Below are 17,609 nucleotides of genomic sequence, written 5' to 3'. Positions count from 1 at the left end.
GGTTGGGCAGTCAATGGGGCGGGCAGTCAGTGAGATGGGAAGTCAGTGGGTTGGGCAGTCAGTGGGGTGGGCAGTCAGTGGGGTGGGCAGTCAGTGGGGTGGGCAGTCAGTGGGGTGGGAAGTCAGTGGGGTGGGCAGTCAGTGGGGTGGGAAGTCAGTGGGTTGGGCAGTCAGTGAGGTGGGCAGTCAGTGGGGTGGGCAGTCAGTGGGGTGGGCAGTCAGTGGGGTGGGAAGTCAGTGGGTTGGGCAGTCAGTGGGGTGGGCAGTCAGTGGGGTGGGAAGTCAGTGGGGTGGGAAGTCAGTGGGGTGGGATGTCAGTGGGATGGGCAGTCAGTGGGGTGGGCAGTCAGTGGGGGGAAATCAGTGGGATGGGAAGTCAGTGGGATGGGAAGTCAGTGGGGTCTGAAGTCAGTGGGGTGGGAAGTCAGTGGAATGGGAAGTCAGTGGAATGGGCAGTCAGTGGGGTGGGAAGCCGGTGGGGTGGGAAGTCGTTGGGATGGGAAGTCAGTGGGATGGGAAGTCAGTGGGTTGGGCAGTCAGTGGGGTGGGCAGTCAGTGGGGTGGGCAGTCAGTGGGGTGGGAAGTCAGTGGGTTGGGCAGTCAGTGGGGTGGGCAGTCAGTGGGGTGGGCAGTCAGTGGGGTGGGCAGTCAGTGGGGTGGGAAGTCAGTGGGGTGGGCAGTCAGTGGGGTGGGCAGTCAGTGGGGTGGGAAGTCAGTGGGGTGGGAAATCAGTGGGTTGGGCAGGCAATGGGGTGGGCAGTCAGTGAGATGGGAAGTCAGTGGGGTGGGCAGTCAGTGGGGTGGGCAGTCAGTGGGGTGGGAAGTCAGTGGGGTGGGCAGTCAATGGGGCGGGCAGTCAGTGAGATGGGAAGTCAGTGGGGTGGGCAGCCAGTGGGGTGGGCAGTCAGTGGGGTGGGCAGTCAGTGGGGTGGGAAGTCAGTGGGGTGGGAAGTCAGTGGGGTGGGAAATCAGTGGGTTGGGCAGTCAATGGGGTGGGCAGTCAGTGGGGTGGGCAGTCAGTGGGGTGGGCAGTCAGTGGGGTGGGCAGTCAGTGGGGTGGGAAGTCAGTGGGGTGGGCAGTCAGTGGGATGGGCTGTCAGTGGGGTGGGAAGTCAGTGGGGTGGGCAGTCAGTGAGATGGGAAGTCAGTGGGGTGGGCAGTCAGTGGGGTGGGCAGTCAGTGGGGTGGGCAGTCAGTGGGGTGGGAAGTCAGTGGGGTGGGCAGTCAGTGGGATGGGCAGTCAGTGGGATGGGAAGTCAGTGGGGTGGGCAGTCAGTGGGGTGGGAAGTCAGTGGGATGGGAAGTCAGTGGGGTGGGAAGTCAGTGGAATGGGAAGTCAGTGGGGTGGGAAGTCAGTGGAATGGGAAGTCAGTGGAATGGGCAGTCAGTGGGGTGGGAAGCCGGTGGGGTGGGAAGCCGGTGGGGTGGGCAGTCAGTGCGATGGGCAGTCAGTGGGGTGGGATGTCAGTGGGGTGGGCAGTCAGTGGGATGGGCAGTCAGTGGGGTGGGCAGTCAGTGGGGTGGGCAGTCAGTGGGGGGAAATCAGTGGGATGGGAAGTCAGTGGGATGGGAAGTCAGTGGAATGGGCAGTCAGTGGGGTGGGAAGCCGGTGGGGTGGGAAGCCGGTGGGGTGGGCAGTCAGTGGGGTGGGCAGTCAGTGGGGTGGGAAGTCAGTGGAATGGGAAGTCAATGGAATGGGCAGTCAGTGGGGTGGGAAGCCGGTGGGGTGGGAAGCCGGTGGGGTGGGCAGTCAGTGGGGTGGGCAGTCAGTGGGGTGGAAAGTCAGTGGGATGGAAAGTCAGTGGGATGAGCAGTCAGTGGGGTGGAAAGTCAGTGGGGTGGGCAGTCAGTGGGGTGGGCAGTCAGTGGGATGGGCAGTCAGTGGGGTGGGCAGTCAGTGGGGTGGGCAGTCAGTGGGATGGGAAGTCAGTGGGACGGGAAGTCAGTGAGGTGGGAAGTCAGTGGGGTGGGAAGTCAGTGGGGTGGGAAGTCAGTGGGGTGGAAAGTCAGTGGGGTGGACAGTCAGTGGGGTGGGCAGTCAGTGGGGTGGGCAGTCAGTGGGGTGGGAAGTCAGTGGGGTGGGCAGTCAGTGGGGTGGGCAGTCAGTGGGATGGGAAGTCAGTGGGGTGGGATGTCGGTGGGGTGGGATGTCAGTGGGTGGGCAGTCAGTGGGGTGGGCAGTCAGTGGGATGGGAAGTCAGTGGGGTGGAAAGTCAGTGGGGTGGGCAGTCAGTGGGGTGGAAAGTCAGTGGGGTGGGAAGTCAGTGGGGTGGGCAGTCAGTGGGGTGGGCAGTCAGTGGGATGGGAAGTCAGTGGGGTGGGCAGTCAGTGGGGTGGGAAGTCAGTGGGGTGGGCAGTCAGTGGGGTGGGCAGTCAGTGGGATGGGAAGTCAGTGGGGTGGGATGTCAGTGGGGTGGGATGTCAGTGGGTGGGCAGCCAGTGGGGTGGAAAGTCAGTGGGGAGGGAGGTCAGTGGGGTGGGATGTCAATGGGGTGGGATGTCAGTGGGTGGGCAGTCAGTGGGGTGGAAAGTCAGTGGGGAGGGAGGTCAGTGGGGTGGGATGCTGGTGGGGTGGGCAGTCAATGGGGTGGGCAGTCAGTGGGATGGGAAGTCAGTGGGTTGGGCAGTCAGTGGGAAGGGCAGTCAGTGGGATGGGAAGTCAGTGAGATGGGAAGTCAGTGGGGTGGGCAGTCAGTGGGGTGGGCAGTCAGTGGGATGGGAAGTCAGTGGGGTGGGAAGTCAGTGGGGTGGGCAGTCAGTGGGTTGGGCAGTCAGTGGGATGGGAAGTCAGTGGGGTGGGAAGTCAGTGGGACGGGGAGTCAGTGGGGTGGGAAGTCAGTGGGATGGGAAGTCAGTGGGATGGGAAGTCAGTGGGGTGGGCAGTCAGTGGGGTGGGAAGTCAGTGGGATGGGCAGTCAGTGGGATGGGAAGTCAGTGGGATGGGAAGTCAGTGGGATGGGCAGTCAGTGGGGTGGGCAGTCAGTGGGGTGGGAAGTCAATGGAATGGGCAGTCAGTGGGGTGGGAAGCCGGTGGGGTGGGAAGCCGGTGGGGTGGGCAGTCAGTGGGGTGGGCAGTCAGTGGGGTGGAAAGTCAGTGGGATGGAAAGTCAGTGGGATGAGCAGTCAGTGGGGTGGAAAGTCAGTGGGGTGGGAGTCAGTGGGGTGGAAAGTCAGTGGGGTGGGCAGTCAGTGGGATGGGCAGTCAGTGGGATGGGCAGTCAGTGGGGTGGGCAGTCAGTGGGGTGGGCAGTCAGTGGGATGGGAAGTCAGTGGGACGGGAAGTCAGTGAGGTGGGAAGTCAGTGGGGTGGGAAGTCAATGGGGTGGGAAGTCAGTGGGGTGGAAAGTCAGTGGGATGGATAGTCAGTGGGGTGGGAAGTCAGTGGGGTGGAAAGTCAGTGGGGTGGACAGTCAGTGGGGTGGGCAGTCAGTGGGGTGGGCAGTCAGTGGGGTGGGAAGTCAGTGGGGTGGGCAGTCAGTGGGGTGGGAAGTCAGTGGGATGGGAAGTCAGTGGGATGGGCAGTCAGTGGGGTGGGCAGTCAGTGGGGTGGGCAGTCAGTGGGGTGGGCAGTCAGTGGGATGGGAAGTCAGTGGGGTGGGATGTCGGTGGGGTGGGATGTCAGTGGGTGGGCAGTCAGTGGGGTGGGCAGTCAGTGGGATGGGAAGTCAGTGGGGTGGGAAGTCAGTGGGGTGGGCAGTCAGTGGGGTGGAAAGTCAGTGGGGTGGGCAGTCAGTGGGATGGGCAGTCAGTGGGGTGGGAAGTCAGTGGGGTGGGCAGTCAGTGGGGTGGGCAGTCAGTGGGATGGGAAGTCAGTGGGGTGGGCAGTCAGTGGGGTGGGAAGTCAGTGGGATGGGAAGTCAGTGGGTTGGGCAGTCAGTGGGAAGGGCAGTCAGTGGGATGGGAAGTCAGTGAGATGGGAAGTCAGTGGGTGGGCAGTCAGTGGGGTGGAAAGTCAGTGGGTTGGGCAGTCAGTGGGATGGGAAGTCAGTGGGGTGGGAAGTCAGTGGGACGGGGAGTCAGTGGGGTGGAAAGTCAGTGGGATGGGAAGTCAGTGGGATGGGAAGTCAGTGGGGTGGGCAGTCAGTGGGGTGGGAAGTCAGTGGGATGGGCAGTCAGTGGGATGGGAAGTCAGTGGGATGGGAAGTCAGTGGGATGGGCAGTCAGTGGGGTGGGCAGTCAGTGGGGTGGGCAGTCAGTGGGGTGGGCAGTCAGTGGGTTGGGCAGTCAGTGGGATGGGAAGTCAGTGGGATGGGAAGTCGGTGGGGTGGGCAGCCAGTGAGATGGGAAGTCAGTGGGATGGGAAGTCAGTGGGATGGGAAGTCAGTGGGATGGGAAGTCAGTGGGGTGGGCAGTCAGTGGGATGGGAAGTCAGTGGGGTGGGCAGTCAGTGGGGTGGGCAGTCAGTGGGATGGGCAGTCAGTGGGTTGGACAGTCAGTGGGATGGGAAGTCAGTGGGATGGGAAGTCAGTGGGGTGGGCAGTCAGTGGGGTGGGAAGTCAGTGGGGTGGGCAGTCAGTGGGATGGGCAGTCAGTGGGTTGGGCAGTCAGTGGGATGGGAAGTCAGTGGGATGGGAAGTCAGTGGGGTGGGCAGTCAGTGGGGTGGGAAGTCAGTGGGGTGGGCAGTCAGTGGGATGGGCAGTCAGTGGGGTGGCAGTCAGTGGGATGGGAAGTCAGTGGGATGGGAAGTCAGTGGGATGGGAAGTCAGTGGGATGGGAAGTCAGTGGGGTGGGAAGTCAGTGGGGTGGGCAGTCAGTGGGTTGGGCAGTCAGTGGGTTGGGCAGTCAGTGGGATGGGAAGTCAGTGGGATGGGCAGTCAGTGGGGTGGGAAGACAGTGGGATGGGAAGTCAGTGGGATGGGAAGTCAGTGGGATGGGAAGTCAGTGGGGTGGGCAGTCAGTGGGTTGGGCAGTCAGTGGGGTGGAAAGTCAGTGGGATGGGCAGTCAGTGGGGTGGGCAGTCAGTGGGATGGGAAGTCAGTGGGGTGGGAAGTCAGTGGGGTGGGAAGTCAGTGGGTTGGGCAGTCAGTGGGTTGGGCAGTCAGTGGGATGGGAAGTCAGTGGGATGGGCAGTCAGTGGGGTGGGAAGACAGTGGGATGGGAAGTCAGTGGGATGGGAAGTCAGTGGGATGGGAAGTCAGTGGGATGGGCAGTCAATGGGATGGGAAGTCAGTGGGATGGGCAGTCAGTGGGATGGGCAGTCAGTGGGATGGGAAGTCAGTGGGATGGGAAGTCAGTGGGATGGGCAGTCAGTGGGGTGGGAAGACAGTGGGATGGGAAGTCAGTGGGATGGGAAGTCAGTGGGATGGGAAGTCAGTGGGATGGGCAGTCAGTGGGATGGGAAGTCAGTGGGATGGGCAGTCAGTGGGATGGGCAGTCAGTGGGATGGGAAGTCAGTGGGATGGGAAGTCAGTGGGATGGGCAGTCAGTGGGATGGGAAGTCAGTGGGATGGGAAGTCAGTGGGATGGGAAGTCAGTGGGATGGGCAGTCAGTGGGGTGGGAAGACAGTGGGATGGGAAGTCAGTGGGATGGGAAGACAGTGGGATGGGAAGTCAGTGGGATGGGAAGTCAGTGGGACGGGCAGTCAGTGGGATTGGAAGACAGTGGGGTGGGCAGTCAGTGGGGTGGGAAGTCAGTGGGATTGGAAGACAGTGGGCGGGCAGTCAGTGGGGTGGGCAGTCAGTGAGGTGGGAAGTCAGTGGGGTGGGAAGTCAGTGGGGTGGGAAGTCAGTGGGGTGGGAAGTCAGTGGGATTGGAAGACAGTGGGGTGGGCAGTCAGTGGGGCGGGCAGTCAGTGGGGTGGGAAGTCAGTGGGGTGGGAAGTCAGTGGGGTGGGAAGTCAGTGGGGTGGGAAGTCAGTGGGGTGGGCAGTCAGTGAGGTGGGAAGTCAGTGGGGTGGGAAGTCAGTGGGGTGGGAAGTCAGTGGGCGGGCAGTCAGTGGGGTGGGAAGTCAGTGGGATGGGAAGTCAGTGGGGTGGGAAGTCAGTGGGCGGGCAGTCAGTGGGGTGGGAAGTCAGTGGGATTGGAAGTCAGTGGGGTGGGAAGTCAGTGGGGCGGGCAGTCAGTGGGGTGGGCAGTCAGTGGGCGGGCAGTCAGTGGGGTGGAAAGTCAGTGGGATGGGAAGTCAGTGGGGTGGGAAGTCAGTGGGGTGGGAAGTCAGTAGGGTGGGCAGTCAGTGGGATGGGAAGTCAGTGGGGTGGGAAGTCAGTGGGCGGGCAGTCAGTGGGGTGGGCAGTCAGTGGGATGGGAAGTCAGTGGGGTGGGAAGTCAGTGGGGTGGGAAGTCAGTGGGGTGGGAAGTCAGTGGGCGGGCAGTCAGTGGGGTGGAAAGTCAGTGGGATGGGAAGTCAGTGGGGTGGGAAGTCAGTGGGGTGGGAAGTCAGTAGGGTGGGCAGTCAGTGGGATGGGAAGTCAGTGGGGTGGGAAGTCAGTGGGCGGGCAGTCAGTGGGGTGGGCAGTCAGTGGGATGGGAAGTCAGTGGGATGGGAAGTCAGTGGGCGGGCAGTCAGTGGGGTGGGCAGTCAGTGAGGTGGGAAGTCAGTGGGGTGGGAAGTCAGTGGGGTGGGCAGTCAGTGGGGTGGGCAGTAAGTGAGGTGGGCAGTCAGTGAGGTGGGCAGTCAGTGGGGTGGGAAGTCAGTGGGGTGGGAAGTCAGTGGGGTGGGAAGTCAGTGGGGTGGGAAGTCAGTGGGGTGGGAAGTCAGTGGGGTGGGCAGTCAGTGGGGTGGGCAGTCAGTGGGGTGGGCAGTCAGTGGGTTGGGAAGTCAGTGGGCGGGCAGTCAGTGGGGTGGGCAGTCAGTGGGGTGGGCAGTCAGTGGGGTGGGCAGTCAGTGGGGTGGGAAGTCAGTGGGGTGGGCAGTCAGTGGGGTGGGCAGTCAGTGGGTTGGGAAGTCAGTGGGGTGGGAAGTCAGTGGGGTGGGAAGTCAGTGGGGTGGGAAGTAAGTGGGGTGGGAAGTCAGTGGGGTGGGCAGTCAGTGGGCGGGCAGTCAGTGGGGTGGGCAGTCAGTGGGGTGGGCAGTCAGTGGGGTGGGAAGTCAGTGGGGTGGGAAGTCAGTGGGCGGGCAGTCAGTGGGGTGGGCAGTCAGTGGGGTGGGCAGTCAGTGGGGTGGGCAGTCAGTGGGGTGGGCAGTCAGTGGGGTGGGCAGTCAGTGGGATGGGAAGACAGTCGGGTGGGCAGTCAGTGGGGTGGGAAATCAGTGGGATGGGAAATCAGTGTGGTGAGCAGCCAGATGGTTGCCTTGGAGGTTGCAGCAATGGTGGTCCATGCCTCATTCCTGGCCACTCCATTCCCAGGGGGACACCCTGACCCCACGGCCCTTCTATTGGTCGCCCCCCCTGCTACTCCTCCCAGACCCTGGTGGATGCCCTCCCCCCCAGCGGCACAACGGGCAGCCCACTGTTGCACCCTGGTCATTTTACTTACCTCCTCTCTCTCCCTCAGCAGCCGAGGTGCCCGGTCCCCATTTTTAAATACCACAAGTGAACCTCACCATTGTTACTTCTGCCTGGCTGTGATGGAGCATCCGGGGAGGCCAGCGACTACCGGGCCAGGCCCGTTACTGAGATGCTAAAGGACGTTTCTGTACAATTTGCATGCATGTGCCAGCGTGTGGCATGGATCGCATTCATGCCACTATCGAGGCGCCGGAGCATGGCGTTCCGCTTGCCCGGCGTCAACCTCGATTTTCGACTGATGCCAGTTTTCTCCGCCCGATCAGGATTCACGATTTCGCCGTCGGTGAGGGAGAATCCCACCCTCAGTTTTTTGGAATGGAGTTTGTGACAGGGACTGAAGACAATGGCCTCACTCTTCCCTCTATCTAGTTTGGGAGAAATTTCTGCTCACCCAGTACTGGATGTCAGACAAAGAGTGACAGTGGATGGGGTCAAGAATGGGGGTGGTAGGGTCAGGCTAGGTACGTGTATATGTGGAACATCTTTCAGAGAATGTTGCCAAGGGACAGCACGTAGGTGAGAAACAGGAGGATGGGGGGGGGGGGGGGGGGGGGGGAGTAGTGGAGAGGTTCTTAGGGGATACCAGAGGTATCCGCGGAGCAGCAGGAGTAAAAAAACATTGCTGGCAATTATGTGGCTGTGACAGAGTAGATAATAGGACGAGGGTGAGGGCAGCACCATCCAGTCAGATAATGGTGGGAAGGCATTAGAGGAGGATTTTGTGGTTGAGCATACCAAATGCAGCAGATAGATGAGAAGAGTGCGGAAAAATAGGTTAAGCTTTACCTCATTCAAGTAAGATGTTGCTTGTGACTTTGGTAAGGGCTGTTTCAGAACTGACGACATGGTGGAATCCTAGTTGCAGGGGATCAGAAATGGGCACGGACATGGACGACAACAACAAGCTGAGAAGAAAGGTGGGTTGGAAATGGGATAGTAATTTGCAAGGACAGTAGAAGCATTGGTTGATATTTTGAGGAGAAGTGCGATGATGGCAGAATTGAAGGAGAGGGGAGGGGAACAGTACCTGAGAAGAGAGAATGACAAAGAATATGACCTAACATGCGAGCCAGGTAGGTAGGTTGAGGGGTTAAAGGTGGGTCTCCTCAGCGAGGCAGGAGAGTGGGGAAACTACAGGGTGGGAAGAGATCGGATCAACGGGCTGTGCCATTGCATGAGAATTACAGATACCGTCTCTGTGTTGTGTGTCAAGTCAGTGTTGTATCCTCTTCTCAATGTCTTGGACAGTATCGTGAGAATATTATATTGGTAGTAATATCTGAATTATATTGGTAGATACATCTGAGGTCATTTGCATGGGAAAAACCTAATAATTTAAATGCAATATAATATTTAAATGCACAGTACTGTCATGAACGACTTAACCATTTTTAATAATGTAGTAAATGGAAGTTTGAATGTGAGTAAGTCTCTGGGCCCTCTAGTGTTCACTCACAATCTCCGATTCCATTACTTGCTACATATTTTTGGCACAGTGAATATTATTTTCTCCATTATAGAATTGCACAGTCTTGTCGCCGGTTTCTGGTATAGGTTGTTAAAGTTTCCTGCACTTATACCAGGCAAAATATTGAACTATTTATATTACCTTTGAATGCCTGAAAATGTGTCAATTCTTTAATTTGGGTTTAAATTTTTTTTTAGTTACGTTCAGGTGTTATTTTTAAACCAAGCGCATATTCAGGTCAGATTGTTAAAAGCAAAACTCCATGTATATTTGCTGATACTACTTTATCATCTATTTTATAATATTAATCCTAACATTGTTGCATATTCAGTGGTGTAGTAAAAAGATTATGAGCTGGATTTGGGGGGCATTGACCTTGACGAAAATTACCCAGAAAGATCGAGTGATCTCTGTGAAAGAACTCCCCCCACTTCCCAATGGCAATTTAAATCTTGTGCCAGGGGGATCACCAGGCAAACGGCAGCAGTATTGCCAACACGCAGTGACATAGTGGTATTGTCACTGAACTAGTAATCCAGGGACCCAGGTTTATCCTCTGGGGACCCAGGCTCAAATCCCACCAGGGCAGATTGTAAAATTGAATTCAGTAAAAATCTGGAATTAAAAGTTTCATGATGACCGTGAAACCATTGTCGATTGCATAAAAACTCATCTGGTTCACAAATTGTCATCCTTACCTGATCTGGCATACATGTGATTCCAGACCTACAGCAATGTAACTGACTCTTCAATGCCCTCAGAGATGGGCTATAAATGCTGACCCAGCCAGCGATGCCCACATCCCATGAACAAATGAAAAATAAACGCAAGTTAAACAGTCAATGACATTGTGGTATTCTCACAGACAGCAAACCAGGAAGTTAAAGTACCAAATACCTTTTCATTTAAATATTTCAGATTTCAAAATAAATTATGAGAATTGGATTAAAATAGAAGATAAAACACCATAAACAAGTTTTTGGGCAGCAAGGTGGTGCAGTGGTTAGCACTGTTGTCTCACAGCCCCGAGGTCCCAGGTTCAATCCCAGCTCTGGATCACTGTCCATGTGGAGTTTGCACATTCTCCCCGTGTTTGCGTGGGTTTCACACCCACAAGCTAAAGATGTAAAGGCTAGGCAAATTGCCCATTAATTGGAAAAAATTAATTGGGCACTCTAAATTTATTTATTTTTAATTTTAAAAAATAAGCTTTTAAAATGAATTATTTAAAAAATAATGAAAATAGAAGATAAAATAGAGAATAAAATTATGACACCTCAAGCGGTCTTGCAGGCCATTAGAAACCCCCAGGTGGTTGGAGACAGGGAAGAATAGTCCCCTGGCATTCCCCCTGGCATCTGGGCACCTCAGCACTGCCAGCCTGTTAATTATTGTGTTGATTAACTGAGAAATGGCTGAGTCTCAGCCAGGGTGGGAAACAGCTCTCAGGACAGTGAGCAGCATGTAAACAAGTTGATAAGGACCGCGCAGGTTTAATAGCAAACTGCACAGAAACAGGCAGTGATAGAATGATGTCAGGAAACAAAGAAGAGAGTACCATGAACTTTGAATGGGAAGCTGAGGGCTCCATCACCAGGTTTATAGCAGGACTACACCCCAGATTGTAATGAAAGAAAAGATTAATAATTTCTTTGACATATACTAGAATTTGACTGATAGATGGTTTAAAAACAGAGATAGGAGCATCAGGAGCAAACGATGCCCTGGGAGCTCGAGACGAATGTGACGGAGATTGCGGGTGTATCCTAGATAGGTTTTCTGAAGAGCTTCAGAACGGAAACAGTCAGTTGGAGAAAGTCCGGTATAAGTTATTCTACAGTGCACTTCGGTGTGCCTATCGACTGAGTAAGAAGTGCAAAGAGTTAAGGGAACTGGTAGATAAGCTGCAGAATGGAATGATTGATTACTGGAGGCACATCTGTCGTGAACAACCAGTTACAATGGCAAACAATGCAGAGAAAGCCACAGTGGCTGCTGGATGTGAAGGCGGGCTGTGTGAAAGGCCCGTCTCGGTGCTCCAGAACATGCAAGAAAAATAATAAAACAAAATGCAGCCCTCCAGCACTCACCCTTCGCACTCATTCAGCAACCCTAAACACTCCCCATGCCCCATCCATGCTAATGCATGTCACTTCATGCCCTTGTGGCACTTCATGCCGTCTATGCCAATCGATGTCCCTCTCCCAAACCCCCTATGGCCCTCATATTCTCCATGCCAACCTATGCCCCTCTACCCACCATCCATTTTAGCCCTATGCCACCTTTGTAACAGTTCATGCCATCAGCACCCTTCACCCTTTGCCCTTACACCATCCATAATAATTCACCAAGTAGTCACCATGGGCAAACCTCAGCACCCAAGATGAGATTAAATGAAATAATCTCATGTTCTATGTGTCTATTAATTACATAATTATTTTTAAAACTCTAATTGATACACCACATTTAAATTCCTTCAACTACATAATCCCTTATAAATCATTTACTTTAAGTGTCTAGTCTCTTATGGAAACAATAATTTGGATTCATAGCCCCATAGCAAAGACTTTGTAACCTCGTGGAGTGGTCAATCAAACTGTGAACTGACAGACACCACATTGTGATAATGATAGATTATGAAATTAATTATGCAGCTCAAATTCTATAACGACAACCTTCAGGCTTATGTCAACAGATAGAGTGAACTAGCAAGGGTGGATTATTTCTAAACTGCAGACTGCTTTGTTTTAAAAACATAAAGGGCAGAATATTTAAATGGCTTGACAGTTTGACAGTTAGAATGAGTTGATCCACTTATTATGCACACTCCTGTCTACTTAAAACAATCCCAAAGAGAACTTGACCTTTCCCAATGATGTCCCTTTTCCTACCCAAAAGGATACCCTACCTCTCTGAAAAACTCCAGTAGGTTTGACCTTCCCCTGAAGAGTCTAAAGTCTCCATGTCATGTTTTAGACATCCTGCTAGCGAACATTGGATCTGTTTAAAGGCAGCTGCATTGTTACATGTGCAGCTTCCTCCGTGAGCCAAGATTGTGCAAACTAAGCCCAACCCGTTACGCCTGTTGAAAACGGCAGGTGCTAGGTTCAGGGGCAGGATTTCCGGAATTGTGGTTCAAGCGCCACTTTGGCTGCATCAGACAGCCTCTCCGTTCCTGTGAAAAAATTCAGGCCTCAGTCAGCCTCGGCCATGAAACAAATAACAATTATTTAGAAGATATATCATAACTTTTCCACCTCAATGATTTAAAGCAACAGAACAACTAGGCTGCAGCTGAAACAGGGAAGGGAGAGAGAAAGTTGCTACTGTGTGGTCTCTGTGCAATTAGAGTGCTGAATAATTTTCAAATTACTGAAGGATTTCTGAGGCTGAAGAGAGAAATTTCAATGTTTGGTGCGACTTCAAGAAAACAACTTTGTTTGTGCTGCCATCCAGTGGCGGAAGGGTCAAATACTGGAAATCTGGAAAGTGGAAAATACTGAAAATACGCAGCATTTGTGGAGCGAGACACAAAGCCAACAGCTCAAATTGATAAACTTTCATTGGGATCTGGTATTATAATCAGAATAAGATAATAGCGTTTATGACTTGAAGGACCTGTATTGTATCACTTCTGACAATTACATCGGGTCCGAGGTGTCTAATAGAAAACTAAATATTAATGGTACATTGATCGTACCCTCAGCAATTAAAAATGTGGATCTCTAATAGTGGGGCTTTCCACTCTTTCAAAGAGCCGGTGCAGACTCGATGGGCCGAATGGCCTCCTTCTGCACTGTACATTCTATGAAAACATGTGAGTTAGTTATTTCAGTGCTTCCCACAGAACATTGGCTATCTAGGATGTAAACTGTTTGAAGAATCATTCCCGAGGGAACGGAAAAGTTGATTTTCTCTGATTATACTTTTCTTTATTCATCATAATTGATGCAATCTGGGCTCTAATGGGTCAGCCTGAGGTAAATGTTCACTTTAAAAATATTACCTGTAATTCATCAGTGTAGTAATTTGAAGGAGCAGATTCATATGTTGCAATATGGGGTTATGGAATACAAATTCATGTTCCTAACCATGCACGTTTTACTGTCACAGAATACCAGTCAATATCAAATGGTTCCTTACAAGAAGGACTGGAAAACATAATAGTGGAGAGCCTCCTAGCAGGTTACTATAACACGGCAAAGGTCTGGATGAGGCCTCCATCCTCTCAGCAAGGGTAGGTGCATGGTGCACCAAAGCATCAGGAAGTGAAAGGGAACAGAAAATAAATAGATTTTTAAAAATATCTCAATTAAAATTTATCTATAGTTAACAGCATTGGCATTACTCAATACAAAGTCGGTCATCCGCGGCCGCTTCGAGGAGCACCCCAGGATGGGCGGCTGGCTCTTGGAGGATTAGGGGTATGCGCTGAGAACCTGGCTACTGACGCCAGTATGGGGGCTGGAGACTGAAGCCAAGATCTGGTACAACAAGGCCCTTGTGGCCACCCCACTCTCCCCTGCCCCGGTGCCCTCAATGATCCTCGATGTGCTTGGCTCTCCTAGCTCTACCGCGATGTCAAGTTGTCTCCCCAGGATGCACATCAGAGGTGGAGACAGACAGCTGCTTACCTCAACCCATGGCCTTCAATGCCCGTGGCGGGCATCTCTGGGGCCGGAGGGTGGCACTTGTCTGTGGCACATGCACAGCCGCGCCGCCCTGTCCCATCGGCTGGCTGCGAGATGTGGCCTCATCAGAGGGGTGGAACTCGGGATAGCTGGTGGCCACCGTTGCCACTTCATGGGACGCGTCTGGGTTGGCACCCAGCACCCGCTCCTCCCACTCAGTGCCCATAGGGCCCTGGGTTTCACCTTGGGGCGGAGGGACAGCTGGTTCGAGCCCCTGCATCATCAGGCTCTGCCAGCCTTGGTGGCACTCCGATGCCTGCAACATCATGTCGATGCTCTTCTGTGATTGGGCCATGCTCTACAGCGCCTCGGCATTGCCCACCTGAGACTGGGCCAAACTCCGCATCGCCTCGGCCATTCCCATCTGAGAGCCGCGCATGTCCAGCACCTCATCAAGGTCAGCTTGGTACAGGGTGACATCCCCCAGCGAGTTGGACATTCTGTCGAGACCGTCAGCCATGGCCATCACCGACTGCGCGACGCCTTGGACACCTTCACTATGTTGCTGACACCGTGCGCCAGGCTCTCCATTGTGGTCGCCACCCTAGCAGCGTTGGCTTTGGTGCCACACATTGTCAGCGGCATCTCCTGTGCCCGTAGCCTCTGGGACTCCTCCAATCGGTTATGGATCTGCTCAAGTATCGCTGACATTCTTGAAGAAAAGTCATATTGGACTCCAAATGTTAATTCTGTTTCTCTCTCCACAGATGCACAGATGCTGCCAGACAGGCTGAGTTTTTCCAGTATTTTCTGTTTTTATTTAAGTTAAATTCACTGTTAGCCTTCTTCTACTCCTTGATGCTGATTGCGTATTTGTAAGAGGAATGACCTTAAATGTGAGCTCAAAATGGAGTCGGTATCTGATTGAACGGTGGGAACGAGAAAGACGAACACTGATGAAGGCATGAAGGTTCATATAAACAAAACATTACTTACCAGAGGCAGAAAGCAAGCTTCAAGACAATAGTCCTGGAGCTGGTTCAATCAGGGATATGTCTGTGTTACCCTTTTGGGCGGCACGGTAGCACAGTTGCTTCACAGCTTCAGGATCCCAGGTTCGATTCCAGGCTTGGGTGACTGTCTGTGCGGAGTTTGCACGTTCTCCCTGTGTGTGCGTGGGTTTCCTCCGGGTGCTCCGGTTTGCTCCCACAGTCCAAACATGTGCAGGTTAGGTGGATTGGCCATGCTAAATTTCCCTTAGTGTCCAAAAAAGGTTAGGTGGGGTGACTGGGTTACAGGGATAGGGTGGAGGTGTGTGCTTAAATAGGGTGCTCTTTCCAAGGGCCAGTGCAGACCCGATGGGTTGAATGGCCTCCTTCTGCACTGTAAATTCTATGATTCTTAGCAAAGATTTGAGAAGCTGCTGACTTGACTAAGCGAATGACATGACACATCTAGGTGTTGCAATTTCATCTTCAGAGTTGCCAACAAGGCTCCGTGAGGTGCTCATTGCTGGAAGAGCTGAAAGAACTCTGCTCATATGATTGTCACTCAAGTTGATTGAGATAATCAAGGAGGTTTCTTTGAAAATTAAATATATTGATGTTAAAGCCCTCAGTTTTCAGTTCTTAGAGTAGTTCTAGTCCTTTTAGCAGAATAATTAAGCGATTTTTAATTCAGTGTTGTTTAATTAATTTTAATGACAATTGCAATGTAGAGGATGCTTTACTGCTCCCTGTATGTGTTAATGATATCTTCACGTTACCAAATTGACTGCACTTCAAGAATGCTTAATTGGCTGCAAAGCATTTTGAGGTCATGAAAGGTGCTATATGAATGTTATTTTTCTTCTATTCCCTTCTGTTACCAGAACTGTGCCCATTTATTCTGATCACCTCCTATTTTCAAGATTTCTCAAATGGACACCATTAAATTCACAATTTCAAAAGGTTGAAGGATTCCATTTGCACCCCAATCTGGCTAACTGGAAGTAACTTGCATGCAGCAAGCAGGCCTACACTTGATCTTAGCCAAAAGGCCGAGAAGCAATGCAGCAAGCAGACCTGACCAAAGCAGTGAGATATGTCTTTAAATATCCAGACTGAGCAAATAAAGTCCATATTGTGATGGAAATTGTTGATCGCTATATCTTATCATAAATTTCAAATAAATATTCATGATGTTCTCTGATTAGGATTAACCTAGCTCCTAATTACTGTCATGTTAGGAAGACAAAGGAAATGTAAACACTGCAAAGCAATGTATTATTCGTCGGAGAGCTGATTAGGGCACAAAGTACATTGGAGTGTATTAATTAGCCCAAAGCCACTCAATCCAGAACCAAGCATGATGGACCATTCATTGCAGTCATTAGTCAGTAGATCATTCCTTTATTCAAAATTCGAGAAATATTGAGTGCATACTGTGGCTTGTGGGCCCTTTGAGAAATCATACGGTATTGTTCCAATTGCAAAGCCCATTTATTAAATTGATGAATTTAAAAAGCATTAAAGGCATCTCCCCTGGAGAATATGATAGATTAATGAGCAGAACCAATCGACTAAATACTATAGATTAAATGCCTTTTTTAGATGTAGCTAGCTCTGTTCTAACCGCTGATGGTAATCATCATTTTGTCAATGTTTCTTTTTAAGGTTTTCTGAAACTCTCCGAAGAACTCTTCAAGCAAACCATTTTATTCCTGCTCACAGAACCTGACTTGGGACAAACTTGTCATAATTACAGCAGAAATTCCCACAAGCTCTCACTAACTCTGCTTTACAGCAGGAAACAAACATAGCGTTCATTGGCATGAGCAATCTTCAAATTAATGAAGGAGCTCTCACAGACTTTCCCAGCTCTACAACAAAACCTTAGTTTCACCACATTCCTTTATGTTGATTTTTAGTCAAAGAGGAAGTTGTCTTTTTCACATTAAATGTTTTACTTCATGGACATGTGGCCCCAGACTACAATGTATTTTTGAATGTCATTGTTTTAATAAGATGCCATGTATTTTACCACCGCAATCCTGCTTATTAAACCATCTGCAAATCTCGCTGCGACAATGGCACTGTAAATTCTATATGATCATAATAATAATCATAATCTTTATTATTGTCACAAGTAGGCTTACATTAACACTGAAATTAAGTCACTGCGAAAATCTCCTAGTGGCCACACTCCGGCGCCTGTTCGGGTACACAGAGGGAGAATTCAGAATGTCCAATTCACCTAACAGCACATCTTTCGGGACTTGTGGGAGGAAACCAGAGCACCCGGAGGAAACCCACGCAGACACAGGGAGAATGTGCAGACTCCGCACAGACAGTGACCCAAGCCGAGAATCGAACCTGGGACCGTGGCTGGAGAATGGTTTAGCATTTTTCACCTGTGATAAAGCTTAGAATTGCCCTAATATACCATCCCTCCCGCTCCCCAAGTTTCTCATGCATTGTGCTGCCATGGTATTGATTCTTCCAGCTGATTAGTAGTAGTCAAGCAATATTCCAATTAATTATGTATTTCATAATTTCCCTGAAGCTCTGTTCTCAATCCATCTCTGTGTGCATATATATATATGTTAATATGTATTAATATATATGTAATATAATATTCGTTTTTTAATTCATTTATGGGATGTGGGTGTCACTGGCTAGGCCAGCATTTATTTCCCATCCCTAGTTGCCCTTGAAAAGGCGGTGGTGAGTTGCCTTCTTGAATCCCTGCAGTCCCTGAGGTGTAGGGGTATACCCACAGTACTGTTAGGGCGGGAGTTCCAGGGATTTGCCCCAACGACAGTGAAGGGACGATATATTTCCAAGTTGGCGTGGTTTGTGACTCAGAGGGGAGCCTCCTGGTGGTGGGATTCCCAGATATCTACTACTCTTGTCCTTTTAGATTGTAGTGGTCGTGGGTTTGGAAGGTGCTGCCTAAGGAACCTTGGCGAGTTCCTGCAGTGCATCTTGTAGATGGTACACACGGCTGCCACTGTTCGTCAGTGATGGAGGGATTGAATGTTTGTGGAAGTGGTGCCAGTCAAGCGGGCTTCGTTTGTCCT

At 51.8% G+C, this 17,609-nt stretch overlaps 1 long non-coding RNA gene across 1 annotated transcript in view; it reads left to right on the top strand.

The window, feature by feature from the left end:
• The window catches only part of LOC140396439 (uncharacterized), a 67,644-nt gene extending 51,038 nt beyond the window's left edge, over positions 1–16,606 (top strand). Inside the window, exon 2 of the long non-coding RNA XR_011936535.1 lies at positions 16,204–16,606. This is a non-coding gene — a long non-coding RNA (uncharacterized lncRNA). The remainder of the gene's footprint in view (positions 1–16,203) is intronic.
• The last annotated feature ends 1,003 nt before the right edge of the window (positions 16,607–17,609 follow it).

Source organism: Scyliorhinus torazame, chromosome 19 (genome assembly GCF_047496885.1).
Source record: "Scyliorhinus torazame isolate Kashiwa2021f chromosome 19, sScyTor2.1, whole genome shotgun sequence".
NCBI classification, from domain to species: domain Eukaryota; kingdom Metazoa; phylum Chordata; class Chondrichthyes; order Carcharhiniformes; family Scyliorhinidae; genus Scyliorhinus; species Scyliorhinus torazame.
This window is presented reverse-complemented; position numbering and strand designations above follow the sequence as displayed.